The sequence below is a fragment of the Nannospalax galili genome, unplaced genomic scaffold (genome assembly GCF_000622305.1).
Source record: "Nannospalax galili isolate Female #2095 unplaced genomic scaffold, S.galili_v1.0 scaffold833, whole genome shotgun sequence".
In the NCBI taxonomy this organism is placed as follows: domain Eukaryota; kingdom Metazoa; phylum Chordata; class Mammalia; order Rodentia; family Spalacidae; genus Nannospalax; species Nannospalax galili.
The window spans coordinates 42,166-52,349 of record NW_008333374.1 but is presented as its reverse complement, the minus strand read 5'-3'; the positions used below and the strand labels follow the sequence as shown (position 1 = coordinate 52,349).

The window sequence follows — 10,184 nt, the reverse complement described above, 5'->3', positions numbered from 1 at the left end:
CATTTTCTTCCATCTATGGTGTTTTACATTTCTGACAGTTCCATATAACTATTGAGCACCATGGATTATACATACCCACTGACCAATTTTCATTAAATATTTGTCTTAAACAAAAACAAAACAAACAAAAAAAGAAAATAGTGCTAGGCGTGGTGGTGCACACCTTTAGTCCCAATACTTGGGAGGCAGAGGCAGACGGATCTCTATGAGTTCAAGGTCAGCCTGGTCTACATAGTGAGTTCCAGGCCAACTGGGGCTCCACAGCGCGACAGAGAGACAGTGGAGAGAGAGAGAGAGAGAGAGAGAGAGAGAGAGAGAGAGAGAGAGGAATAGAGAACTAAAAGAAAATGTCATCTTTTATTTATTTTAAAAATATTTGTTATTTATGGACTGGAGAGATGGCTCAGCAGTTAAGAACACTGGTTGTTCTTGCAGAAGACCCGGGTTTGAATTCCAGCACCCACATGACAGCTAACAACTGTCTGTAACTCCAGTCCCAGGGGATCCGACAGCCTCTTCTGACCTCAGCAGGCATTGCATGACACAGGTGCACTTACCTATACGTAGGCAATACACACATACACATAAGATAAAAATAAATACAACTAAAAATATATATTTATTATTTCTATTTTATATGTATGTATGTGTTGCCTGCATGCATGTGAATGCACCTGTGTCAGAAGAGGCTGTGGGATCCCCTGGAACTGGAGTCATGGATGGATGGTAGCCGCCATGTGACTGGAAATTGAACCTGGGTCTTCTTGAAGAGCAGCCAGTACTCTTAACTGCGGAGCCATCTCCAGCCCTGAAAATATCATATTTTAAATGAAATCTATGTACCTGCTTACTCACATACTTATCTTCTGTGTCTTTTTAAAGAAGATTTAACTTTATGTGTATTAGTATTTGCCTACATGTATGTACACCACATGCATGCCTGGTGCCTATGGAAACCAGAAGTGGGTATCAGATCCTCTAGAACTAGAATTGCTGTCAATTGAGAACCATCATGTGGGTGCTGGGTCCTCTACAAGATCAGCAAGTGCTCCTAACCACTGAGCCATCTCTCTTACCCCAATCAGTTGCATTTCAACATGACATCCAAATATGATACCTATGTCTTAAAACAATAACTATATTTACAATAACACCAGAGTATTTGAACTTACAATGGATGTATACTGACGAGTGCAAACTTTGTTGAGAGAAATTAAATACACACACATAAATGTAAGAAAACCCTATATTCTTAGACTGAAAAACTGTATAGCACTAAGATAGTAAGGTACCCAATGTGATCTGAGAGTCAGTGTAACCCCTATCAAAATCTCAATCAGAGTTTTTTGAGATAGGGTCTCACTATGTGGCTTTGGCTGGCCTGTAACTCACTATGTAGACCAGGCTGGCCTCAAACTCACAGAGATCCACTGGCCTCTGCCTCCCAAGTGCTGGATTATAAATGTGCACCACCAGGATCCTAGAATTCATATGGAATCTCGAGCGATTCCAAAGATCCAAAACAGTTCTGGGAAAAAAATAACAGAGCTAGAGATCTCACATATTTCATTTATAAAATTACAAATCTACAATAACCCAGAGTGTGGTACATGCGGAGAGACGCATGCAGACCAGTAAGGAGGAGAGAGCCCAGAAACAGTCCCTCCTGGATGTGGTCAAAAGATTTTCCATAGGGTGCCAAGAGACCATTCAGTGAGGAGTCTTTTCAACAAATGGAGCTGAGAAGTTGGATATCTACATGCAAAGAATGAAGTCGGACCCAATGCAATTGTTTGGAATTTGAATATCTTTCTGAACGTATATATGCTGAACACTCAGCCCCCAGGGTAGCCCTAATGGAGATGTGGTGGACATTTTGGGATGGGTCCTAGTGTGAGGTCTTTAGCCATTGGAAGATGCCATTGAAGGGGATTGTGGGATTGCAACTCCTTCCTTGCTTGCTTGATTTCCTTCCTGGCCATGAGACGAACATGTTTTCTCACTAAGATGCGCTACCCCACCACAGGCCCAAAGCACCAGAGCCCAGTGATTGTGAACTTCCAAATCTGTGAGCCAGAATCAACCTTTTCTCTTCATAAATTGAACATCTCAGGTATTTTATTTTAGTGACAGAAAGATGACCTAGACCTTTACATCATAAACCAAAATCAACTCAAAATGGATCAAAAATACAAGAGTTGAATCTGTTGAACTCATAGAAAACATGAAGTAAAAGTTTCATGGCTTTAAACATAGATTTGTCTTGGAGTGACTGACAAGAAATTTCCTAGCCAGGCATGGTGGCACACACCTTTAGTCCCAGCACTTGGGAGGCAGAGGCAGGTGGATCTCCAAAGCCAGCCTGGTCTACATAGTGAGCTCCCGGTCAGTTGGGGCTACAGTGAAACCCTGTCTCAAAAGAGACAAAAAAATAATAATAATGAAATAAAAAATAATAAATTTCCTGAATGAAAAGTGAGGCAATAAAATTAAAAAATAGATAAATTGACCATCATCAAAAAAGAAAGTAGGGGGCGGAGAGATGGCTCAGCGGTTAAGAACACTGGTTGTTCTTGCAGAAGACCCAGGTTTGAATCCCAGCACCCACATGGCAGCTAACAACTGTCCAACTCCAGTCCCAGGGGATCCAATGGCCTCTTCTGACCTCCATGGGCATTGCATGACATGGGTGTACTTACCTACATGCAGGCAATACACTCATACACATAAAATAAAAATAATAAATAAAATATTAGGAAAAAAAGAAAATCATCAAAAAACACCAGGTTTGCCTGTGGCACAGACCCAATATCCTAGGTACTCATGAGGCTGAGGCAGGAGTAGTGCAAGTTCAAGGCTTGCTTGGACAACTTAGTGAGACCCTATTTCAAAATAAAAAGTGAAAAAGAGCTGGGTGGATATCTCAGTCATGGAGTACTTGCCTAGCATGTGTAAGGCCCTAGGTTTAATCTAAAGTAGAGGAAAAAAACTATATATACCTATCTATCCACCTATTTATCTTTCTTCATCTCTGTCTGCCATGTATTGATCATCTATTGACTCATCCATTATCTTTATATTATCTATCTACCAACTGTCTATTATCTCTATATCCACATCAAAGAAACACTAATAGGCTGAATAGACAGTTAATAGAACAGGTGAAAACATTTTCAAAATATGCATCTGATTATACTTCTTAAAAAAGAATTAATTGATTAATAAGCAGGCAGAGAACTTTAATAGACTTTTTATAATATATTTTTATTGAATTTTTGTGCATTTCATACAAATTTTTAAAACATTTTATTTATTATGTTTATTTTATATGCTTGAGTGCATGTGTGTAAGTGCACTCATGTGGTACAATGCCCACAGAAGCCAGAAGAGGGCATTGGATCCCCTGGAACTAGTTATGGATGGTTGTTAGCCACCATGTGGTTGCCGGGAATTGAACCCGGGTCCTCTGCAAGAGCAACCAGTACCCTTAACTGCTGATCCATCTCTCCAGCTCCTTCATACAATACATCTTAATCATATTCAGATCCCCCCCCCCATCTCACCCACTTCAGGCTCTCACTATGTAGCCCTGACTGACCTGAAGTTCCCTATATAGATCAGGCTGGCCTCTAACTCACAGAGATCTGCCTGCCTCTGCTTCCCAAGTACCATGACTAAAGGCCAGAGTCATCACACTCAGCCTTTTATAGATATTTTTGAAAGATGTATAAATGGCCAATATGCACATGAAGAGATTTTCAGCATTTTTATTAGGGAAACACACATCAAAATGTCAGTGAGGGGTGTGGGTGTGACTCAGTGGTAGAGTGCTTATCTAGCAGTAGCTAGGCACTGGGTTCAATCCCCAGCACTGAAAAACATGTTAATGAGATGCCACCTCACACCCCTAAGGATGGCTGTTGTCAGAAAGCATAATGAGTGTTGCTGAGGATGTGAAGGATAGGGAAAAGCTATGTGCTGCTGGTGAGGCTGGGACTGGTATGGCCACAACCAGACAGCGGGTGGCAGCTCCTCCAAGTTTAAAAACAGAATTGCATGATCCAAAAATTCTGCTTCTCTTTACCCCCTAAAACAAGAAGGTAAATCCATATTCATGGCAGCAGCACCCACGGTTGCCCAAAGGTAGAAGCATCAAAGGCTCATCAGAGGATGAGTTGTTAAGCAAAACACAGTGGATCGTTATTCAGGCTGAAAATGGAGGTGAATTCCCACACGTACTACTACATGGATGAGGTGTGAGGATATCCTGTTCACAAGCAAAAGGAAAAACAATGTATCCCACTTCCATGACCTGTAGTGTATTTGAACACTTGGTCCCTGGTTGGTGGCAATATTTGAAGAGGTTATGAAACCTTTAGGAGGTGCAGCCTTGCTAGAATAAGTACATCAATGGAGGCAGGCTTTGGGGCCAAGACCACCAGAATCCCCTATGAGAGCAAGGAGAGAGTGCACATAAACAGACTCTCCCAGAGTCTGGTTTCTTTGGACAGTGTTTGGGTTTTTTGGGGTTTTTTTTTTGTCTTTTTGAGACAGGGTCTCCCTGTGGTCCCAGCTGACCTGAACTCACTATGTAGATCAGGCTGGCCTTAAACTCAGCAAGATCCGCCTGCCTCTGCCTCCCAAGTGCTGGGATTAAAGGCATGTGCCACCACACCCGACATGGACAGTGTTTTATCTGAACCTATAGCACTTTTCGTGCTTTAAGACGAGGTTGTATGGTAAGCCCAGGTTTACCTCAGGTTGAGTCTCCTGAATACTTGGAGTCCTATAAACTGGAGCTACGTAGATCACACGTTGGCACATTTGAGAAAATGCTACTGTGTTTAGTCATCTGTCACTCGGCTGGTAGAGTGCTGGCTTAGCATGCATGGTCTAGATTAGATCCCCAGCACCCATAAAGCAGGTACAACAGTACACGCCTGGAATCCCAGTATTAAAAATGTGGGGAGGTGGAGGAAGAAGGGTTAGAACTTCATGATCATCACCAACTATATAGCAAGTTTAAGACCCTGCCTCAAATAACACCTCCCAAACAACAACTCTATTCATCCCTTCCGTGCTGGCCTAGTTATTTGTCAGCTCGACACAAAATAGAGTTACCTGGCAAGAGAGAGTCTCAGTTGAGGAATTTCCTCCATCAGACTGACCTGTGGCCATGTCTGTGGAGCATTTTCTTAATTGGTAATTGATACAGGAGGGCCTAGTCCACTATAAGCTATACCATCCGGCGTGGTGGCACATGCCTTCAATCCCAGCACTCAGGAGGCAGAGGCAGGCAGATCTTGGTGAGTTCAAGGCCAGCCTGGTCTACATAGTGAGTTCCAGAACAGCTATGGCAACAGGGAGGAAGACTCTGAGTCAAAAAAGACCAAAAAAAAAAAAAGGGGGGGGGGGGGCCCTAAAAAAGCCAGTAAGCAGTGTTGCTCCGTGGTCCCTGTTTCAACTCCTGCCTCCAGGTTCCTGTCCTGGCTTCCCTCAGTGATCAATTGTGATCTCGATGTGCAAGGTAAATAAACCCTTGCCTGCCACCACAAATTGTTTTTGGTCAGAGTGTTTTATCACAGAAATAGAAATCAAATTAGAACACCTTCCCTTCCTAACATGCTCAAAACTTCCCCAAGGCTGCTTCAGGATGCCAGGAAAAGTCCTATCTCCTGCCACCTCCTCTTATGAGGACAGAAACGAATGTCACCAGTCAGCTTCATGTTATTGATGGTGTGTGCTCTCTCCCCACTGTGGGTATCTGTTTTATGCTGCCAGTCTTACAGTGGGAAAGGATCTGTGTCAGAGGCTTGAGTTTCCATGAGGCACATGCTTGATGAGAGATGTGTTTGCAGCGAAGCAAGACTCAGATTCCCTTTTCCCATCCTGTCTGTTGTGTCTGAAGGTCAGCCAATATGGAAGCCTAAGGCACATTTCAAAAAGAATTTGACAGGGGCTTGGGGGGTGGATCCGTCAGAAGAGTGCTTGCCTTGCAAGCGTGAGGGCCTGCCTTTTACACCCAGAACCCATGTTAAAAAGCCAAGCTCAGAAGCATGGGCTTGAAATCCCAGTGCTGGAGAAACAGGCAGGAGGATTCCTGGGGCTTACTGGCTGGACAGTAGCCTAGTTGGTGGATTTCAGGCCAGTGAGAGATCCTGTCTCAAAGTAGGTGAATTACATTTGTGAAGACAGTATTTGAAATTGTCCTCACACATGTGCCCCTGCACACACGTGCAACTGCATCCATAAGCACATAGGACATGCATGCTCATGTGCGCACATATGTTAAACAAGAGAATTTGCTTGGAAAACAATGCCCCAAAAGAAGCCCCCAGGACACTTGCATGAGGCAATGGAGCAGAATACAGGTTAAAAAAAATCTACAGGGCTGGAGAGATGGCTCAGCGGTTAAGAGCACTGACTGCTCTTGCAGAGGACCCAGATTCAATTCCCAGCACCCACATGGCGACTACAAACCGTCCTTAACTCCAGTTCCAGGGTAATCTGAAGCCCTCTTCTGACCCCCGAGGCATTGCACAACACGGGTGCACCCACATACATGCAGGCAATACACTCATACACATAAGATAAAAATAAAGTATTTTTAAAAATCTGCTCTTGGCATCTGGCTGGCCAATAGGCCTCTGCTGCTGCCCACGGGTCATGTGGTCATGATCTAGTTATGAGGATCACCCAGAACTCACACCCAGGCTTGTTCTGAGGCATCAAAATAATTCACAAGAATTCGGCAGTCTAACATTAAGCACAGCATACAGACTTCTACTAAGTAGACCCTCAGGAAATTTCAGTAGTTTGCAGATGACTATCTGGGCTAGCTTTACTATTGCTGTGGTTAAACACTCTGACCAAAACCAACTAGGGGCAGAAAGGGGTTTATTTGGTTTATGCACCTGGATCAGAATTCATCAATGAGGGAAATCAGGGCAGGAACCAGAGGCAGAAGTTAAAGCAGAGACCATGGAGGATGTTGCTCACTGGCTAGCTTTCCTGGCCTGAGCTCAGCCTGCTTTCTTGTACAATCCAGAACCCACTGCCCAGGGGTGGCACCATCCACAGTGGGCTGCGCCCTCCCACGTCACTGAACAATCAAGAAAATGCCTCAGAGACATGACCATAGGCCAATGCAATAAAGGAAATTTCTCAATTGGGATTCCCTCTTCCCAGGTGTATGGCATTACAACTGAAGCTGTCCCGCTCAGACTTTCTTACCGCGGTTTCCAGGTCAGGCTTCTCAAATGATGGCCCATGTGGGCAAAGATTTCAGGCTAGTACATGTTAAGGGCAGGCACCAGCCTTCTGACCCCTTGGTAACCCTGCCCTGCCTTGATTTCATCATAATCTGGCCTTCACTGGCTCAGTGACCACCTTGGGCCGTGTCAGGAGCCCTGACTTCCTGTACTTTCTGACCCAGATAATCTGGTTGCTTGTGGACTGAGTCTTCCCAAACCTCAAATCAAAGCTGAACTTAAGCATTTGTCTTACACCTCTGGAATCTTCCTTCAACAACAGGCCCTGGGCAGCCTACTTTCAGGTACCTTTTTCACTGTGTTGGGATCTAAGGAGGGTTGGGAGGAGTCATGGGTGGCTTCTGATCCATGTTTTCTATCCCTCTCTTGTTAGGAGCAGGTAGCTGATAGCATTGATTCACCCAGCCTATAACCATCACACATGGGCCATGACCAAGTGGTGGTGGACATTGTCCAGGAAGTGCTCTCTACTTCATCAAGTGATTTTCCTCCTCCTACTGTCTTTTTGCTTGGTCTTCTTTGGTTATGGTTACTTGAAGAGCCAGAATCATAGCAGCATGCTAACTGGGGTAAAGATGACTGTTAGTAAACTGCATGGCCAGTAAGATGTACAGTTGTCAAAATTTACATACCCCCAGCCAAATGGGCTAGAAGCTGGGAGGAAAGATGTCCTTGTTTTGGCTCAAGGAACCTTCAACATTGACATGTTAGATGAGCAATTCTGACTCCAGAATGCCACCATTGGGATAACTGTGTTTGCTGTTCAAAAATACATTGTATACCAGAAGACGTTCCTGGAGTCCTGGAGTGCACTTCACAGTGGGACACAGGGTGAACTATTACATCTTCACTGACCAACCTGACTGTGCCTCAAATCTTCCTCTAAGAAGGAAGGCAAATGATCACCCTCAAGATCCAGAGTTACATCTCCATGTATCACATGGGAATCATTAACCATTACTCCCAGGAGCGCTTCCTCAGGGAGGTAGATTACCTGGTGTGTTCAGATGTGGATGTTGAGTTCAAGTACCACATGGGTGTGGAGATTCTCTGTTCTGTGTTTGGCACCATCCATTTAGCCTTCTACCAGATCAACTGAGATGTCTTCAGCCATGAACGACAGCCTCAGCCACTAAGCCTACATTCCAGAGGATGAAAGCGACTTTTATTATGCAGGAGCCTTTTTTTTTGGGGGGGGGGTCCCTGGCAGAGGTTTACAGGCTCACCAAAGCCTGTCACCAGGCGATAATGACGGATAAAGACAATTGTATTGATGCCCTGTGGGATGATGAAAGCCGCCTGAAAAAGTGCCTGCTTTTCCACAAGCCCACCAAGGTGCTCTCCTGAGTACGTGTTCAGCAGGTAGAGAGCGTTACAGAAGTTGTTGAGGGACAAGGAGAATTTGTTCTTATTCATAAATCTCATTAGGCTTTTGGACTCGCCAAAAATTGTACAAAAGACAACTCAAAAAGATTTCAGATAAGGGATGATGACCATTCAAGCCCTATCTTCCTCCTACCATGAATTAAATCCTAATTTAAATCAAGTTTACAAGAAAAGGTAGCGCTACTTCTTTCTTCTGTGTGCTGAGAAATATTGCCAACATTTCCCAACAAAGCCCAAAATTCAGGAAGGCTGAGCCCTGTAGTCCTCTTACTCACCTCTCTCTCTCTCCCTGTCTCTGTCTCTCTCTCTTCTCTCTCTGCTCTCTGTCTCTCTCTCTGTCTCTGTCTCTCTGTCTCTCTGTCTCTCTGTCTCTCTCTCTTTTTCTCTCTCTCTCTCACACACACACACACACACACACACACACAATTTGGGGAGGCCAACTTCCAAAGTCACAAGTTCCTGCACTGCCACCACACCCTTAAGATGGATGATGTGTGTGTGGTCTCAGCCTGTCCTAACCTACCAGACATCAGAGATGAAATAGTCCAGGGATTAAGGAACAAGGCTTGTAGACACACAAACTCTTAGTTCTTTTTGCTTCTGTTGTGAACATTTGCATCACCTCTTGAACAAACAAATGAACACATGTTCTTGTTTTCAGATTCTTTGTAAAGTTGAAAGGTCCCATCACTGTGCAGGAAGACCACGGTTCAAATGACTCTTTTTCTCTTTTTCTGGTCTCAGTCTGCCTCCCAATGCAGTTGTCTTCCTGCCTTCTGCCAGCTGGTTACTTCTGGTTCGGTGTCAATGTATTTGTCATCTATACAATCTTATTTGGAGAGAACAGGAAATTTGTGTAGTTATGAAAGCCCGTCTCTTATACTTAAAAATATTAGACAGGGTCTCCTGTAGCCTCAGCTGACCCGGAACTCAATATGTAGACCAGACTGATCTTGATCTCACAGAGATTTTAAATAATTTTTTAATGAGGCAGGGGAGATGGCTCAACCAGTAAAGCACTTGTTACATAGACGGGAGGACCTGATTTTGAATCCCCAGCACCCACATAAAAAGCCAGGTTCAGAGCTGGAGAGATGGCTCAGCGGTTAAAAACACTGGTGGTTCTTGCAGAAGACCCAGGTTCAAATCCCAGCACCCACATGGACAGCTAACAACTGTCTGTAACTCCAGTCCCAGGGGATCCGACAGCCTCTTCTGTCCTCTGCGGGCATTGCATGACATGGGCAGTTCTTACCTACATGCAGGCAACACACGCATGCACATAAAATAAAAATAATAAATAAAAATTTTAAAAATTATTTTTATTTTAGGTGTGTGTTTTGCCTGCATGTAAGAATACCGCCTATGTGCAATGCCAACAGAAGCCAGAGAGGGTGTTGGATCCCCTGAAACTGGAGTTACGGACAGTTGTTAACCGCTTATATGAGTGCTGGGAATCGAACCCAGGTACTCTGGAGGAACAGCAAGTGTTCTTAACCACTGAGCCATCTCTCCAGTCACACTGTC

General features: G+C 44.2%; 1 pseudogene; it reads left to right on the top strand.

Annotated features, from left to right (window-relative positions):
• The first annotated feature begins 4,215 nt into the window (after positions 1–4,215).
• LOC103729957 lies at positions 4,216–8,618 on the top strand (annotated as a pseudogene).
• The last annotated feature ends 1,566 nt before the right edge of the window (positions 8,619–10,184 follow it).